This window comes from Pleurodeles waltl, chromosome 10 (assembly GCF_031143425.1).
Source record: "Pleurodeles waltl isolate 20211129_DDA chromosome 10, aPleWal1.hap1.20221129, whole genome shotgun sequence".
Lineage (NCBI taxonomy): Eukaryota > Metazoa > Chordata > Amphibia > Caudata > Salamandridae > Pleurodeles > Pleurodeles waltl.
In genome coordinates this window covers 328,021,192-328,038,263 of record NC_090449.1, presented here as the reverse complement: position 1 = coordinate 328,038,263, position 17,072 = coordinate 328,021,192, and the positions used below count along the sequence as shown (strand labels likewise).

The 17,072-nt window shown below is 48.4% G+C and overlaps 14 non-coding genes across 14 annotated transcripts; all 14 read left to right on the top strand.

Annotated features, from left to right (window-relative positions):
• Positions 1-188: 188 nt before the first annotated feature.
• TRNAV-UAC (transfer RNA valine (anticodon UAC)) lies at positions 189-261 on the top strand. The gene has a single exon. It is a non-coding gene; the product is annotated as a tRNA-Val (tRNA).
• Positions 262-1,782: 1,521 nt separating this feature from the next.
• On the top strand, positions 1,783-1,855 carry TRNAV-AAC (transfer RNA valine (anticodon AAC)). Its single transcript has one exon. It is a non-coding gene; the product is annotated as a tRNA-Val (tRNA).
• A 1,336-nt stretch (positions 1,856-3,191) lies between these two features.
• TRNAP-UGG (transfer RNA proline (anticodon UGG)) lies at positions 3,192-3,263 on the top strand. The gene has a single exon. It is a non-coding gene; the product is annotated as a tRNA-Pro (tRNA).
• A 444-nt stretch (positions 3,264-3,707) lies between these two features.
• TRNAV-UAC (transfer RNA valine (anticodon UAC)) lies at positions 3,708-3,780 on the top strand. Its single transcript has one exon. It is a non-coding gene; the product is annotated as a tRNA-Val (tRNA).
• Positions 3,781-5,301: 1,521 nt separating this feature from the next.
• On the top strand, positions 5,302-5,374 carry TRNAV-AAC (transfer RNA valine (anticodon AAC)). Its single transcript has one exon. It is a non-coding gene; the product is annotated as a tRNA-Val (tRNA).
• A 1,336-nt stretch (positions 5,375-6,710) lies between these two features.
• Positions 6,711-6,782, top strand: TRNAP-UGG (transfer RNA proline (anticodon UGG)). The gene has a single exon. It is a non-coding gene; the product is annotated as a tRNA-Pro (tRNA).
• A 444-nt stretch (positions 6,783-7,226) lies between these two features.
• Positions 7,227-7,299, top strand: TRNAV-UAC (transfer RNA valine (anticodon UAC)). Its single transcript has one exon. It is a non-coding gene; the product is annotated as a tRNA-Val (tRNA).
• A 1,521-nt stretch (positions 7,300-8,820) lies between these two features.
• On the top strand, positions 8,821-8,893 carry TRNAV-AAC (transfer RNA valine (anticodon AAC)). Its single transcript has one exon. It is a non-coding gene; the product is annotated as a tRNA-Val (tRNA).
• A 1,336-nt stretch (positions 8,894-10,229) lies between these two features.
• TRNAP-UGG (transfer RNA proline (anticodon UGG)) lies at positions 10,230-10,301 on the top strand. The gene has a single exon. It is a non-coding gene; the product is annotated as a tRNA-Pro (tRNA).
• A 444-nt stretch (positions 10,302-10,745) lies between these two features.
• Positions 10,746-10,818, top strand: TRNAV-UAC (transfer RNA valine (anticodon UAC)). The gene has a single exon. It is a non-coding gene; the product is annotated as a tRNA-Val (tRNA).
• Positions 10,819-12,339: 1,521 nt separating this feature from the next.
• On the top strand, positions 12,340-12,412 carry TRNAV-AAC (transfer RNA valine (anticodon AAC)). Its single transcript has one exon. It is a non-coding gene; the product is annotated as a tRNA-Val (tRNA).
• A 1,336-nt stretch (positions 12,413-13,748) lies between these two features.
• Positions 13,749-13,820, top strand: TRNAP-UGG (transfer RNA proline (anticodon UGG)). The gene has a single exon. It is a non-coding gene; the product is annotated as a tRNA-Pro (tRNA).
• Positions 13,821-14,264: 444 nt separating this feature from the next.
• TRNAV-UAC (transfer RNA valine (anticodon UAC)) lies at positions 14,265-14,337 on the top strand. The gene has a single exon. It is a non-coding gene; the product is annotated as a tRNA-Val (tRNA).
• Positions 14,338-15,858: 1,521 nt separating this feature from the next.
• Positions 15,859-15,931, top strand: TRNAV-AAC (transfer RNA valine (anticodon AAC)). The gene has a single exon. It is a non-coding gene; the product is annotated as a tRNA-Val (tRNA).
• Positions 15,932-17,072: the final 1,141 nt, after the last annotated feature.

The window sequence follows — 17,072 nt, the reverse complement described above, 5'->3', positions numbered from 1 at the left end:
CAGTTCCTTTCTTCCAAAGGAAGAGATCCTGTCAGAAAGGCTCAGCTTTGAGCGTCATGAATATTGTCCCTTAGTCCTTGCATTCCAGTCCAAAGCATAGCCACATAAAGAAAGCAGGTGTGTCTGTTTCCAGTGCAGTGGTTCCAGTCCAATGCATAGCCACATGAAGCAAATAAGCAGGCATGTCTGTTTCTGTAGTGTAGTGGTTATCACGTTCGCCTTACACGCGAAAGGTCCCTGGTTCGAGGCCAGGCAGAAACAGCAAGTTGCTGTGCTTTATCACATTATTTGCATTTACCACCTCACCTGACAGGTAAATTGAAATTAAAGAGGCTGTGTCTATCCCTCACCATCGTGAGGTACTACGCTCCAAGGGCATCGGTCTCAACTCACCAAGAGAAGACGATACACCTTACGGCAGTCAGTTGCTCCCTTTTTGACCTTTCCATTGAAGCCTGGGCCTACTGTGGTCAAGCCAGCCAAGGAAGGAAGGTATGAGAGCGAAAATGGCTTTCCTACCTTCACCAAGAACATACACCTTGAGCAAAGAAAGGGCCAGACTTACAAGGCCCTATCGCCACCGGCACATCATCTTTAGTGACGCCCCGGTGGCACTATGTACTGTGCCGTATTTACAAGACGCCGTTCAACCACGTTTTGTGGCTTAACACCACCTTGTAAATACGGCCCCTTCACACGCAGCCCTTTCCCTGGAAGGGGCGTGCAATGGGCGTTGCTCTGGGTGGGCCACTGCAACACCATAGCATTTTGATGCTGCTCCAGTTTTACGAGTTTTTGTAAATCTGTGGCAGCGCCAAAATCCAAGCGCCATACAATGGGTGTCGTTGTAGTGGAGAAACGAGCAGAAATGTTTTCATTTCTCCTCATTTTTGCTCTTTCTATGTGTGCTGCACGAACATATCGCCACTGAAGATTTCTGTTGTGCAGGAAGGTGTGCCTTCCTGAACAAAAACAATTTCCCCCTCCACGCAGCCATCCTTGTACCATGGCGCAAGGATGGCTGCGTTGGTGCTCGGCAGCTAATTTAGAGCTGGCGCAGAGGGAAGCACAGGGGTGCGCTGTATTCTACTAAATACGGCGCTTCCCTGCATTTTTAAAATGACTGAGTGCGAGGCTGCCAAATTTGGCAGAGCGTCTCACTCAGTCATCCTCTTGTAATTATGGGCCAAAAGGTCTAAAGGATAGAGGCGTTTTATGTCATGTTCGATGACGACCATGGAAATGACTCTAGTCATATTGCAGAAGAGAGAACCATGTGCATTTTCTTGCCTTGCGATGTATTCGCCCACTCTCTGCCCTCAACCCTAGGAGCAGGGTCTGAGCAGTGGTGCTTCTGTGCCCTCGCTCGTTGGTGTCCGGGTCCAAATCCCCAACACACCCTTTTTAGCAGAAAACACACAAATTTTACTCAAAATACACAAAGCTTGAAGATTCCTCATTCCACTCAAAGCATTGTTGTGCAAAATATTTTTAGCCTCAGGAGAAAAAAAGGATCACCATGCCTTGGCTTCCTTCCTGCTTGCTTTCAGTGTGCTCTGTGTGATGCTTTCACAGGCTCTGGTTTCAGGCATTTAGGCATCAGATATTTGTCTCTACCCGCAGCTGTGACTTTTCAGTACATCTGAGTGTACGCTTGCTGGCTGACAACGCTGCAATTTTCACACTTACTCCTCGCTTTGCGAGCAACTGCTGATCAAGTATAGAGGCAATCGGGCAAACATATGAGGGGAATTTTGCTCCTTCAGTCAAGCCCTCATGCTTGTTTCTGTAGTGTAGTGGTTATCACGTTCGCCTAACACGCGAAAGGTCCCCGGTTCGAGACCGGGCAGAAACAATGGGCAGTGTCTGCTTTTGTGTTTGCTCCCTAAAAGCTTAGTCTCACTCAGGGATGGCCTTTAAAAACTTGTGACCTGTGTAAAACTTGTATTACTATTGCAGGCCGGTAAAAAGTTATCTGCATCTTTGCGTAGTCGTGCATGTGCCTGGTTTCTTATTCTGTTTTTTACTTTTTTTTTTCTTGGCCATGTTATATTGTGGGGCCTTTAAACCTGTCACCTTGATAGGAACATTGCAAGCGGCAGCATCGACAAGTGCAGACTGAGGAGTCAGACCTAAACACAGACTCAGCTGTCAGGATGGCCGAGTGGTCTAAGGCGGCAGCCTCAAGAGAGCTTGATCTTCAGTTAAGCTAAGCATCCTGGTTTGCTCATGTAGTTGTGGGTTCATATCGCACTTCTGATAGGTCTATTTTCTGCCCTTAAATCTTCCTCTGCTTGCACAGCCAGCTCCCCACAACACTATCTTTGCAAGCTGCTGTAGCATATGAAAAGAAATCCACCAACCCTCCGGCTGGGCCCTCAATCAGCATTCCATGTATTTCTGGAAGGGGCATCTCAGTCACGCCTTCTGTTAGAGCTGCACCTTATCACTGTAACTACCATGCTGGTTTCTACTTAAGCAGTTGATTCCATCGTTTGAAGTGAGGCTCTCCTGCCACTTTTGGGCAGAGAAGGCACTGCCCCTGCAACAACAACAGGCAGACAAGCTCAACCTGGGTTTCCTGGTTAGGTGGGCGGAGCAGAATGGCAATGGTCCCTCCTTGTGACTTGAAATTAACATGAAGAAGACAGAGAGGCAGCTGGGAGTAGGCAGTACCCATGCACCCCTGAACACTGTCTTGCGATTTTCACCCAATTCTGAAATGAGTCGGGAGGAAAGGAGGTGATTTTCCTATCGAAGGCCATTCTGGGAATTCAGCCACCCCGCGTCTCCCAGGTGAGTGTTTCAGGCCTGTGAGGCACTCATATAAATCTCGCCTGATCGAGCACTGAGCGAGCAATTGTGCTTGAATACAAGAGGCATGCTCCTCTGGCTCAGGCGCAAGAGATGGCAGGCCCTTCAGTGCTTCTGGTCTGGAAGTCTACGGTGCAAGGGCCCAGGTCCTGCGGAGGCGTACAACTACCAGAAAGGGTCTGCTTTTCTCATCAGCGCCACAGTTCAGCTTGCTAGCATAGGGCTTCTTGACTACCTCTTGCCTTGCTAGAGGCAAAAAAAAAACCCTTGGCACAAAACATCAATTGCTATGGCACGCTTAGAAGGAGAGTCTCCAAGTGGCCCTGCTTTTTCACAAAGACACTTCAGAAGATGTTTGAAAGGCTTTTGCAGCAGCAGGCTCGTTGGTCTAGGGGTATGATTCTCGCTTTGGGTGTGAGAGGTCCCGGGTTCAAATCCCGGACGAGCCCGTGCCTTCATAGGTTCGATCTGTTTTTAAACAGGAGTATTTCTGCTTTCCACTCTTGTAAGATGCCATGGTGGAATGCATTGCATGCTTTCTACTGGTGTCGAGGCAGTTCGGCATGATGAAGGAGTGCGGGATTTCTTTCTAACTGCTTTTTTGTGTTGGAGCAGCACTTCTCGTTGGAACATGAAATGCACAGTGCTTCTCCAAAGTAATTGCAGGGCTGGTTTTGAAATCACCTCTTGGAATGAAAGTGATCCCAGTTCCTTTCTTCCAAAGGAAGAGATCCTGTCAGAAAGGCTCAGCTTTGAGCGTCATGAATATTGTCCCTTAGTCCTTGCATTCCAGTCCAAAGCATAGCCACATAAAGAAAGCAGGTGTGTCTGTTTCCAGTGCAGTGGTTCCAGTCCAATGCATAGCCACATGAAGCAAATAAGCAGGCATGTCTGTTTCTGTAGTGTAGTGGTTATCACGTTCGCCTTACACGCGAAAGGTCCCTGGTTCGAGGCCAGGCAGAAACAGCAAGTTGCTGTGCTTTATCACATTATTTGCATTTACCACCTCACCTGACAGGTAAATTGAAATTAAAGAGGCTGTGTCTATCCCTCACCATCGTGAGGTACTACGCTCCAAGGGCATCGGTCTCAACTCACCAAGAGAAGACGATACACCTTACGGCAGTCAGTTGCTCCCTTTTTGACCTTTCCATTGAAGCCTGGGCCTACTGTGGTCAAGCCAGCCAAGGAAGGAAGGTATGAGAGCGAAAATGGCTTTCCTACCTTCACCAAGAACATACACCTTGAGCAAAGAAAGGGCCAGACTTACAAGGCCCTATCGCCACCGGCACATCATCTTTAGTGACGCCCCGGTGGCACTATGTACTGTGCCGTATTTACAAGACGCCGTTCAACCACGTTTTGTGGCTTAACACCACCTTGTAAATACGGCCCCTTCACACGCAGCCCTTTCCCTGGAAGGGGCGTGCAATGGGCGTTGCTCTGGGTGGGCCACTGCAACACCATAGCATTTTGATGCTGCTCCAGTTTTACGAGTTTTTGTAAATCTGTGGCAGCGCCAAAATCCAAGCGCCATACAATGGGTGTCGTTATAGTGGAGAAACGAGCAGAAATGTTTTCATTTCTCCTCATTTTTGCTCTTTCTATGTGTGCTGCACGAACATATCGCCACTGAAGATTTCTGTTGTGCAGGAAGGTGTGCCTTCCTGAACAAAAACAATTTCCCCCTCCACGCAGCCATCCTTGTACCATGGCGCAAGGATGGCTGCGTTGGTGCTCGGCAGCTAATTTAGAGCTGGCGCAGAGGGAAGCACAGGGGTGCGCTGTATTCTACTAAATACGGCGCTTCCCTGCATTTTGAAAATGACTGAGTGCGAGGCTGCCAAATTTGGCAGAGCGTCTCACTCAGTCATCCTCTTGTAATTATGGGCCAAAAGGTCTAAAGGATAGAGGCGTTTTATGTCATGTTCGATGACGACCATGGAAATGACTCTAGTCATATTGCAGAAGAGAGAACCATGTGCATTTTCTTGCCTTGCGATGTATTCGCCCACTCTCTGCCCTCAACCCTAGGAGCAGGGTCTGAGCAGTGGTGCTTCTGTGCCCTCGCTCGTTGGTGTCCGGGTCCAAATCCCCAACACACCCTTTTTAGCAGAAAACACACAAATTTTACTCAAAATACACAAAGCTTGAAGATTCCTCATTCCACTCAAAGCATTGTTGTGCAAAATATTTTTAGCCTCAGGAGAAAAAAAGGATCACCATGCCTTGGCTTCCTTCCTGCTTGCTTTCAGTGTGCTCTGTGTGATGCTTTCACAGGCTCTGGTTTCAGGCATTTAGGCATCAGATATTTGTCTCTACCCGCAGCTGTGACTTTTCAGTACATCTGAGTGTACGCTTGCTGGCTGACAACGCTGCAATTTTCACACTTACTCCTCGCTTTGCGAGCAACTGCTGATCAAGTATAGAGGCAATCGGGCAAACATATGAGGGGAATTTTGCTCCTTCAGTCAAGCCCTCATGCTTGTTTCTGTAGTGTAGTGGTTATCACGTTCGCCTAACACGCGAAAGGTCCCCGGTTTGAGACCGGGCAGAAACAATGGGCAGTGTCTGCTTTTGTGTTTGCTCCCTAAAAGCTTAGTCTCACTCAGGGATGGCCTTTAAAAACTTGTGACCTGTGTAAAACTTGTATTACTATTGCAGGCCGGTAAAAAGTTATCTGCATCTTTGCGTAGTCGTGCATGTGCCTGGTTTCTTATTCTGTTTTTTACTTTTTTTTTTCTTGGCCATGTTATATTGTGGGGCCTTTAAACCTGTCACCTTGATAGGAACATTGCAAGCGGCAGCATCGACAAGTGCAGACTGAGGAGTCAGACCTAAACACAGACTCAGCTGTCAGGATGGCCGAGTGGTCTAAGGCGGCAGCCTCAAGAGAGCTTGATCTTCAGTTAAGCTAAGCATCCTGGTTTGCTCATGTAGTTGTGGGTTCATATCGCACTTCTGATAGGTCTATTTTCTGCCCTTAAATCTTCCTCTGCTTGCACAGCCAGCTCCCCACAACACTATCTTTGCAAGCTGCTGTAGCATATGAAAAGAAATCCACCAACCCTCCGGCTGGGCCCTCAATCAGCATTCCATGTATTTCTGGAAGGGGCATCTCAGTCACGCCTTCTGTTAGAGCTGCACCTTATCACTGTAACTACCATGCTGGTTTCTACTTAAGCAGTTGATTCCATCGTTTGAAGTGAGGCTCTCCTGCCACTTTTGGGCAGAGAAGGCACTGCCCCTGCAACAACAACAGGCAGACAAGCTCAACCTGGGTTTCCTGGTTAGGTGGGCGGAGCAGAATGGCAATGGTCCCTCCTTGTGACTTGAAATTAACATGAAGAAGACAGAGAGGCAGCTGGGAGTAGGCAGTACCCATGCACCCCTGAACACTGTCTTGCGATTTTCACCCAATTCTGAAATGAGTCGGGAGGAAAGGAGGTGATTTTCCTATCGAAGGCCATTCTGGGAATTCAGCCACCCCGCGTCTCCCAGGTGAGTGTTTCAGGCCTGTGAGGCACTCATATAAATCTCGCCTGATCGAGCACTGAGCGAGCAATTGTGCTTGAATACAAGAGGCATGCTCCTCTGGCTCAGGCGCAAGAGATGGCAGGCCCTTCAGTGCTTCTGGTCTGGAAGTCTACGGTGCAAGGGCCCAGGTCCTGCGGAGGCGTACAACTACCAGAAAGGGTCTGCTTTTCTCATCAGCGCCACAGTTCAGCTTGCTAGCATAGGGCTTCTTGACTACCTCTTGCCTTGCTAGAGGCAAAAAAAAAACCCTTGGCACAAAACATCAATTGCTATGGCACGCTTAGAAGGAGAGTCTCCAAGTGGCCCTGCTTTTTCACAAAGACACTTCAGAAGATGTTTGAAAGGCTTTTGCAGCAGCAGGCTCGTTGGTCTAGGGGTATGATTCTCGCTTTGGGTGTGAGAGGTCCCGGGTTCAAATCCCGGACGAGCCCGTGCCTTCATAGGTTCGATCTGTTTTTAAACAGGAGTATTTCTGCTTTCCACTCTTGTAAGATGCCATGGTGGAATGCATTGCATGCTTTCTACTGGTGTCGAGGCAGTTCGGCATGATGAAGGAGTGCGGGATTTCTTTCTAACTGCTTTTTTGTGTTGGAGCAGCACTTCTCGTTGGAACATGAAATGCACAGTGCTTCTCCAAAGTAATTGCAGGGCTGGTTTTGAAATCACCTCTTGGAATGAAAGTGATCCCAGTTCCTTTCTTCCAAAGGAAGAGATCCTGTCAGAAAGGCTCAGCTTTGAGCGTCATGAATATTGTCCCTTAGTCCTTGCATTCCAGTCCAAAGCATAGCCACATAAAGAAAGCAGGTGTGTCTGTTTCCAGTGCAGTGGTTCCAGTCCAATGCATAGCCACATGAAGCAAATAAGCAGGCATGTCTGTTTCTGTAGTGTAGTGGTTATCACGTTCGCCTTACACGCGAAAGGTCCCTGGTTCGAGGCCAGGCAGAAACAGCAAGTTGCTGTGCTTTATCACATTATTTGCATTTACCACCTCACCTGACAGGTAAATTGAAATTAAAGAGGCTGTGTCTATCCCTCACCATCGTGAGGTACTACGCTCCAAGGGCATCGGTCTCAACTCACCAAGAGAAGACGATACACCTTACGGCAGTCAGTTGCTCCCTTTTTGACCTTTCCATTGAAGCCTGGGCCTACTGTGGTCAAGCCAGCCAAGGAAGGAAGGTATGAGAGCGAAAATGGCTTTCCTACCTTCACCAAGAACATACACCTTGAGCAAAGAAAGGGCCAGACTTACAAGGCCCTATCGCCACCGGCACATCATCTTTAGTGACGCCCCGGTGGCACTATGTACTGTGCCGTATTTACAAGACGCCGTTCAACCACGTTTTGTGGCTTAACACCACCTTGTAAATACGGCCCCTTCACACGCAGCCCTTTCCCTGGAAGGGGCGTGCAATGGGCGTTGCTCTGGGTGGGCCACTGCAACACCATAGCATTTTGATGCTGCTCCAGTTTTACGAGTTTTTGTAAATCTGTGGCAGCGCCAAAATCCAAGCGCCATACAATGGGTGTCGTTATAGTGGAGAAACGAGCAGAAATGTTTTCATTTCTCCTCATTTTTGCTCTTTCTATGTGTGCTGCACGAACATATCGCCACTGAAGATTTCTGTTGTGCAGGAAGGTGTGCCTTCCTGAACAAAAACAATTTCCCCCTCCACGCAGCCATCCTTGTACCATGGCGCAAGGATGGCTGCGTTGGTGCTCGGCAGCTAATTTAGAGCTGGCGCAGAGGGAAGCACAGGGGTGCGCTGTATTCTACTAAATACGGCGCTTCCCTGCATTTTGAAAATGACTGAGTGCGAGGCTGCCAAATTTGGCAGAGCGTCTCACTCAGTCATCCTCTTGTAATTATGGGCCAAAAGGTCTAAAGGATAGAGGCGTTTTATGTCATGTTCGATGACGACCATGGAAATGACTCTAGTCATATTGCAGAAGAGAGAACCATGTGCATTTTCTTGCCTTGCGATGTATTCGCCCACTCTCTGCCCTCAACCCTAGGAGCAGGGTCTGAGCAGTGGTGCTTCTGTGCCCTCGCTCGTTGGTGTCCGGGTCCAAATCCCCAACACACCCTTTTTAGCAGAAAACACACAAATTTTACTCAAAATACACAAAGCTTGAAGATTCCTCATTCCACTCAAAGCATTGTTGTGCAAAATATTTTTAGCCTCAGGAGAAAAAAAGGATCACCATGCCTTGGCTTCCTTCCTGCTTGCTTTCAGTGTGCTCTGTGTGATGCTTTCACAGGCTCTGGTTTCAGGCATTTAGGCATCAGATATTTGTCTCTACCCGCAGCTGTGACTTTTCAGTACATCTGAGTGTACGCTTGCTGGCTGACAACGCTGCAATTTTCACACTTACTCCTCGCTTTGCGAGCAACTGCTGATCAAGTATAGAGGCAATCGGGCAAACATATGAGGGGAATTTTGCTCCTTCAGTCAAGCCCTCATGCTTGTTTCTGTAGTGTAGTGGTTATCACGTTCGCCTAACACGCGAAAGGTCCCCGGTTCGAGACCGGGCAGAAACAATGGGCAGTGTCTGCTTTTGTGTTTGCTCCCTGAAAGCTTAGTCTCACTCAGGGATGGCCTTTAAAAACTTGTGACCTGTGTAAAACTTGTATTACTATTGCAGGCCGGTAAAAAGTTATCTGCATCTTTGCGTAGTCGTGCATGTGCCTGGTTTCTTATTCTGTTTTTTACTTTTTTTTTTCTTGGCCATGTTATATTGTGGGGCCTTTAAACCTGTCACCTTGATAGGAACATTGCAAGCGGCAGCATCGACAAGTGCAGACTGAGGAGTCAGACCTAAACACAGACTCAGCTGTCAGGATGGCCGAGTGGTCTAAGGCGGCAGCCTCAAGAGAGCTTGATCTTCAGTTAAGCTAAGCATCCTGGTTTGCTCATGTAGTTGTGGGTTCATATCGCACTTCTGATAGGTCTATTTTCTGCCCTTAAATCTTCCTCTGCTTGCACAGCCAGCTCCCCACAACACTATCTTTGCAAGCTGCTGTAGCATATGAAAAGAAATCCACCAACCCTCCGGCTGGGCCCTCAATCAGCATTCCATGTATTTCTGGAAGGGGCATCTCAGTCACGCCTTCTGTTAGAGCTGCACCTTATCACTGTAACTACCATGCTGGTTTCTACTTAAGCAGTTGATTCCATCGTTTGAAGTGAGGCTCTCCTGCCACTTTTGGGCAGAGAAGGCACTGCCCCTGCAACAACAACAGGCAGACAAGCTCAACCTGGGTTTCCTGGTTAGGTGGGCGGAGCAGAATGGCAATGGTCCCTCCTTGTGACTTGAAATTAACATGAAGAAGACAGAGAGGCAGCTGGGAGTAGGCAGTACCCATGCACCCCTGAACACTGTCTTGCGATTTTCACCCAATTCTGAAATGAGTCGGGAGGAAAGGAGGTGATTTTCCTATCGAAGGCCATTCTGGGAATTCAGCCACCCCGCGTCTCCCAGGTGAGTGTTTCAGGCCTGTGAGGCACTCATATAAATCTCGCCTGATCGAGCACTGAGCGAGCAATTGTGCTTGAATACAAGAGGCATGCTCCTCTGGCTCAGGCGCAAGAGATGGCAGGCCCTTCAGTGCTTCTGGTCTGGAAGTCTACGGTGCAAGGGCCCAGGTCCTGCGGAGGCGTACAACTACCAGAAAGGGTCTGCTTTTCTCATCAGCGCCACAGTTCAGCTTGCTAGCATAGGGCTTCTTGACTACCTCTTGCCTTGCTAGAGGCAAAAAAAAAACCCTTGGCACAAAACATCAATTGCTATGGCACGCTTAGAAGGAGAGTCTCCAAGTGGCCCTGCTTTTTCACAAAGACACTTCAGAAGATGTTTGAAAGGCTTTTGCAGCAGCAGGCTCGTTGGTCTAGGGGTATGATTCTCGCTTTGGGTGTGAGAGGTCCCGGGTTCAAATCCCGGACGAGCCCGTGCCTTCATAGGTTCGATCTGTTTTTAAACAGGAGTATTTCTGCTTTCCACTCTTGTAAGATGCCATGGTGGAATGCATTGCATGCTTTCTACTGGTGTCGAGGCAGTTCGGCATGATGAAGGAGTGCGGGATTTCTTTCTAACTGCTTTTTTGTGTTGGAGCAGCACTTCTCGTTGGAACATGAAATGCACAGTGCTTCTCCAAAGTAATTGCAGGGCTGGTTTTGAAATCACCTCTTGGAATGAAAGTGATCCCAGTTCCTTTCTTCCAAAGGAAGAGATCCTGTCAGAAAGGCTCAGCTTTGAGCGTCATGAATATTGTCCCTTAGTCCTTGCATTCCAGTCCAAAGCATAGCCACATAAAGAAAGCAGGTGTGTCTGTTTCCAGTGCAGTGGTTCCAGTCCAATGCATAGCCACATGAAGCAAATAAGCAGGCATGTCTGTTTCTGTAGTGTAGTGGTTATCACGTTCGCCTTACACGCGAAAGGTCCCTGGTTCGAGGCCAGGCAGAAACAGCAAGTTGCTGTGCTTTATCACATTATTTGCATTTACCACCTCACCTGACAGGTAAATTGAAATTAAAGAGGCTGTGTCTATCCCTCACCATCGTGAGGTACTACGCTCCAAGGGCATCGGTCTCAACTCACCAAGAGAAGACGATACACCTTACGGCAGTCAGTTGCTCCCTTTTTGACCTTTCCATTGAAGCCTGGGCCTACTGTGGTCAAGCCAGCCAAGGAAGGAAGGTATGAGAGCGAAAATGGCTTTCCTACCTTCACCAAGAACATACACCTTGAGCAAAGAAAGGGCCAGACTTACAAGGCCCTATCGCCACCGGCACATCATCTTTAGTGACGCCCCGGTGGCACTATGTACTGTGCCGTATTTACAAGACGCCGTTCAACCACGTTTTGTGGCTTAACACCACCTTGTAAATACGGCCCCTTCACACGCAGCCCTTTCCCTGGAAGGGGCGTGCAATGGGCGTTGCTCTGGGTGGGCCACTGCAACACCATAGCATTTTGATGCTGCTCCAGTTTTACGAGTTTTTGTAAATCTGTGGCAGCGCCAAAATCCAAGCGCCATACAATGGGTGTCGTTATAGTGGAGAAACGAGCAGAAATGTTTTCATTTCTCCTCATTTTTGCTCTTTCTATGTGTGCTGCACGAACATATCGCCACTGAAGATTTCTGTTGTGCAGGAAGGTGTGCCTTCCTGAACAAAAACAATTTCCCCCTCCACGCAGCCATCCTTGTACCATGGCGCAAGGATGGCTGCGTTGGTGCTCGGCAGCTAATTTAGAGCTGGCGCAGAGGGAAGCACAGGGGTGCGCTGTATTCTACTAAATACGGCGCTTCCCTGCATTTTGAAAATGACTGAGTGCGAGGCTGCCAAATTTGGCAGAGCGTCTCACTCAGTCATCCTCTTGTAATTATGGGCCAAAAGGTCTAAAGGATAGAGGCGTTTTATGTCATGTTCGATGACGACCATGGAAATGACTCTAGTCATATTGCAGAAGAGAGAACCATGTGCATTTTCTTGCCTTGCGATGTATTCGCCCACTCTCTGCCCTCAACCCTAGGAGCAGGGTCTGAGCAGTGGTGCTTCTGTGCCCTCGCTCGTTGGTGTCCGGGTCCAAATCCCCAACACACCCTTTTTAGCAGAAAACACACAAATTTTACTCAAAATACACAAAGCTTGAAGATTCCTCATTCCACTCAAAGCATTGTTGTGCAAAATATTTTTAGCCTCAGGAGAAAAAAAGGATCACCATGCCTTGGCTTCCTTCCTGCTTGCTTTCAGTGTGCTCTGTGTGATGCTTTCACAGGCTCTGGTTTCAGGCATTTAGGCATCAGATATTTGTCTCTACCCGCAGCTGTGACTTTTCAGTACATCTGAGTGTACGCTTGCTGGCTGACAACGCTGCAATTTTCACACTTACTCCTCGCTTTGCGAGCAACTGCTGATCAAGTATAGAGGCAATCGGGCAAACATATGAGGGGAATTTTGCTCCTTCAGTCAAGCCCTCATGCTTGTTTCTGTAGTGTAGTGGTTATCACGTTCGCCTAACACGCGAAAGGTCCCTGGTTCGAGACCGGGCAGAAACAATGGGCAGTGTCTGCTTTTGTGTTTGCTCCCTAAAAGCTTAGTCTCACTCAGGGATGGCCTTTAAAAACTTGTGACCTGTGTAAAACTTGTATTACTATTGCAGGCCGGTAAAAAGTTATCTGCATCTTTGCGTAGTCGTGCATGTGCCTGGTTTCTTATTCTGTTTTTTACTTTTTTTTTTCTTGGCCATGTTATATTGTGGGGCCTTTAAACCTGTCACCTTGATAGGAACATTGCAAGCGGCAGCATCGACAAGTGCAGACTGAGGAGTCAGACCTAAACACAGACTCAGCTGTCAGGATGGCCGAGTGGTCTAAGGCGGCAGCCTCAAGAGAGCTTGATCTTCAGTTAAGCTAAGCATCCTGGTTTGCTCATGTAGTTGTGGGTTCATATCGCACTTCTGATAGGTCTATTTTCTGCCCTTAAATCTTCCTCTGCTTGCACAGCCAGCTCCCCACAACACTATCTTTGCAAGCTGCTGTAGCATATGAAAAGAAATCCACCAACCCTCCGGCTGGGCCCTCAATCAGCATTCCATGTATTTCTGGAAGGGGCATCTCAGTCACGCCTTCTGTTAGAGCTGCACCTTATCACTGTAACTACCATGCTGGTTTCTACTTAAGCAGTTGATTCCATCGTTTGAAGTGAGGCTCTCCTGCCACTTTTGGGCAGAGAAGGCACTGCCCCTGCAACAACAACAGGCAGACAAGCTCAACCTGGGTTTCCTGGTTAGGTGGGCGGAGCAGAATGGCAATGGTCCCTCCTTGTGACTTGAAATTAACATGAAGAAGACAGAGAGGCAGCTGGGAGTAGGCAGTACCCATGCACCCCTGAACACTGTCTTGCGATTTTCACCCAATTCTGAAATGAGTCGGGAGGAAAGGAGGTGATTTTCCTATCGAAGGCCATTCTGGGAATTCAGCCACCCCGCGTCTCCCAGGTAAGTGTTTCAGGCCTGTGAGGCACTCATATAAATCTCGCCTGATCGAGCACTGAGCGAGCAATTGTGCTTGAATACAAGAGGCATGCTCCTCTGGCTCAGGCGCAAGAGATGGCAGGCCCTTCAGTGCTTCTGGTCTGGAAGTCTACGGTGCAAGGGCCCAGGTCCTGCGGAGGCGTACAACTACCAGAAAGGGTCTGCTTTTCTCATCAGCGCCACAGTTCAGCTTGCTAGCATAGGGCTTCTTGACTACCTCTTGCCTTGCTAGAGGCAAAAAAAAAACCCTTGGCACAAAACATCAATTGCTATGGCACGCTTAGAAGGAGAGTCTCCAAGTGGCCCTGCTTTTTCACAAAGACACTTCAGAAGATGTTTGAAAGGCTTTTGCAGCAGCAGGCTCGTTGGTCTAGGGGTATGATTCTCACTTTGGGTGTGAGAGGTCCCGGGTTCAAATCCCGGACGAGCCCGTGCCTTCATAGGTTCGATCTGTTTTTAAACAGGAGTATTTCTGCTTTCCACTCTTGTAAGATGCCATGGTGGAATGCATTGCATGCTTTCTACTGGTGTCGAGGCAGTTCGGCATGATGAAGGAGTGCGGAATTTCTTTCTAACTGCTTTTTTGTGTTGGAGCAGCACTTCTCGTTGGAACATGAAATGCACAGTGCTTCTCCAAAGTAATTGCAGGGCTGGTTTTGAAATCACCTCTTGGAATGAAAGTGATCCCAGTTCCTTTCTTCCAAAGGAAGAGATCCTGTCAGAAAGGCTCAGCTTTGAGCGTCATGAATATTGTCCCTTAGTCCTTGCATTCCAGTCCAAAGCATAGCCACATAAAGAAAGCAGGTGTGTCTGTTTCCAGTGCAGTGGTTCCAGTCCAATGCATAGCCACATGAAGCAAATAAGCAGGCATGTCTGTTTCTGTAGTGTAGTGGTTATCACGTTCGCCTTACACGCGAAAGGTCCCTGGTTCGAGGCCAGGCAGAAACAGCAAGTTGCTGTGCTTTATCACATTATTTGCATTTACCACCTCACCTGACAGGTAAATTGAAATTAAAGAGGTTGTGTCTATCCCTCACCATCGTGAGGTACTACGCTCCAAGGGCATCGGTCTCAACTCACCAAGAGAAGACGATACACCTTACGGCAGTCAGTTGCTCCCTTTTTGACCTTTCCATTGAAGCCTGGGCCTACTGTGGTCAAGCCAGCCAAGGAAGGAAGGTATGAGAGCGAAAATGGCTTTCCTACCTTCACCAAGAACATACACCTTGAGCAAAGAAAGGGCCAGACTTACAAGGCCCTATCGCCACCGGCACATCATCTTTAGTGACGCCCCGGTGGCACTATGTACTGTGCCGTATTTACAAGACGCCGTTCAACCACGTTTTGTGGCTTAACACCACCTTGTAAATACGGCCCCTTCACACGCAGCCCTTTCCCTGGAAGGGGCGTGCAATGGGCGTTGCTCTGGGTGGGCCACTGCAACACCATAGCATTTTGATGCTGCTCCAGTTTTACGAGTTTTTGTAAATCTGTGGCAGCGCCAAAATCCAAGTGCCATACAATGGGTGTCGTTATAGTGGAGAAACGAGCAGAAATGTTTTCATTTCTCCTCATTTTTGCTCTTTCTATGTGTGCTGCACGAACATATCGCCACTGAAGATTTCTGTTGTGCAGGAAGGTGTGCCTTCCTGAACAAAAACAATTTCCCCCTCCACGCAGCCATCCTTGTACCATGGCGCAAGGATGGCTGCGTTGGTGCTCGGCAGCTAATTTAGAGCTGGCGCAGAGGGAAGCACAGGGGTGCGCTGTATTCTACTAAATACGGCGCTTCCCTGCATTTTGAAAATGACTGAGTGCGAGGCTGCCAAATTTGGCAGAGCGTCTCACTCAGTCATCCTCTTGTAATTATGGGCCAAAAGGTCTAAAGGATAGAGGCGTTTTATGTCATGTTCGATGACGACCATGGAAATGACTCTAGTCATATTGCAGAAGAGAGAACCATGTGCATTTTCTTGCCTTGCGATGTATTCGCCCACTCTCTGCCCTCAACCCTAGGAGCAGGGTCTGAGCAGTGGTGCTTCTGTGCCCTCGCTCGTTGGTGTCCGGGTCCAAATCCCCAACACACCCTTTTTAGCAGAAAACACACAAATTTTACTCAAAATACACAAAGCTTGAAGATTCCTCATTCCACTCAAAGCATTGTTGTGCAAAATATTTTTAGCCTCAGGAGAAAAAAAGGATCACCATGCCTTGGCTTCCTTCCTGCTTGCTTTCAGTGTGCTCTGTGTGATGCTTTCACAGGCTCTGGTTTCAGGCATTTAGGCATCAGATATTTGTCTCTACCCGCAGCTGTGACTTTTCAGTACATCTGAGTGTACGCTTGCTGGCTGACAACGCTGCAATTTTCACACTTACTCCTCGCTTTGCGAGCAACTGCTGATCAAGTATAGAGGCAATCGGGCAAACATATGAGGGGAATTTTGCTCCTTCAGTCAAGCCCTCATGCTTGTTTCTGTAGTGTAGTGGTTATCACGTTCGCCTAACACGCGAAAGGTCCCCGGTTCGAGACCGGGCAGAAACAATGGGCAGTGTCTGCTTTTGTGTTTGCTCCCTAAAAGCTTAGTCTCACTCAGGGATGGCCTTTAAAAACTTGTGACCTGTGTAAAACTTGTATTACTATTGCAGGCCGGTAAAAAGTTATCTGCATCTTTGCGTAGTCGTGCATGTGCCTGGTTTCTTATTCTGTTTTTTACTTTTTTTTTTCTTGGCCATGTTATATTGTGGGGCCTTTAAACCTGTCACCTTGATAGGAACATTGCAAGCGGCAGCATCGACAAGTGCAGACTGAGGAGTCAGACCTAAACACAGACTCAGCTGTCAGGATGGCCGAGTGGTCTAAGGCGGCAGCCTCAAGAGAGCTTGATCTTCAGTTAAGCTAAGCATCCTGGTTTGCTCATGTAGTTGTGGGTTCATATCGCACTTCTGATAGGTCTATTTTCTGCCCTTAAATCTTCCTCTGCTTGCACAGCCAGCTCCCCACAACACTATCTTTGCAAGCTGCTGTAGCATATGAAAAGAAATCCACCAACCCTCCGGCTGGGCCCTCAATCAGCATTCCATGTATTTCTGGAAGGGGCATCTCAGTCACGCCTTCTGTTAGAGCTGCTCCTTATCACTGTAACTACCATGCTGGTTTCTACTTAAGCAGTTGATTCCATCGTTTGAAGTGAGGCTCTCCTGCCACTTTTGGGCAGAGAAGGCACTGCCCCTGCAACAACAACAGGCAGACAAGCTCAACCTGGGTTTCCTGGTTAGGTGGGCGGAGCAGAATGGCAATGGTCCCTCCTTGTGACTTGAAATTAACATGAAGAAGACAGAGAGGCAGCTGGGAGTAGGCAGTACCCATGCACCCCTGAACACTGTCTTGCGATTTTCACCCAATTCTGAAATGAGTCGGGAGGAAAGGAGGTGATTTTCCTATCGAAGGCCATTCTGGGAATTCAGCCACCCCGCGTCTCCCAGGTGAGTGTTTCAGGCCTGTGAGGCACTCATATAAATCTCGCCTGATCGAGCACTGAGCGAGCAATTGTGCTTGAATACAAGAGGCATGCTCCTCTGGCTCAGGCGCAAGAGATGGCAGGCCCTTCAGTGCTTCTGGTCTGGAAGTCTACGGTGCAAGGGCCCAGGTCCTGCGGAGGCGTACAACTACCAGAAAGGGTCTG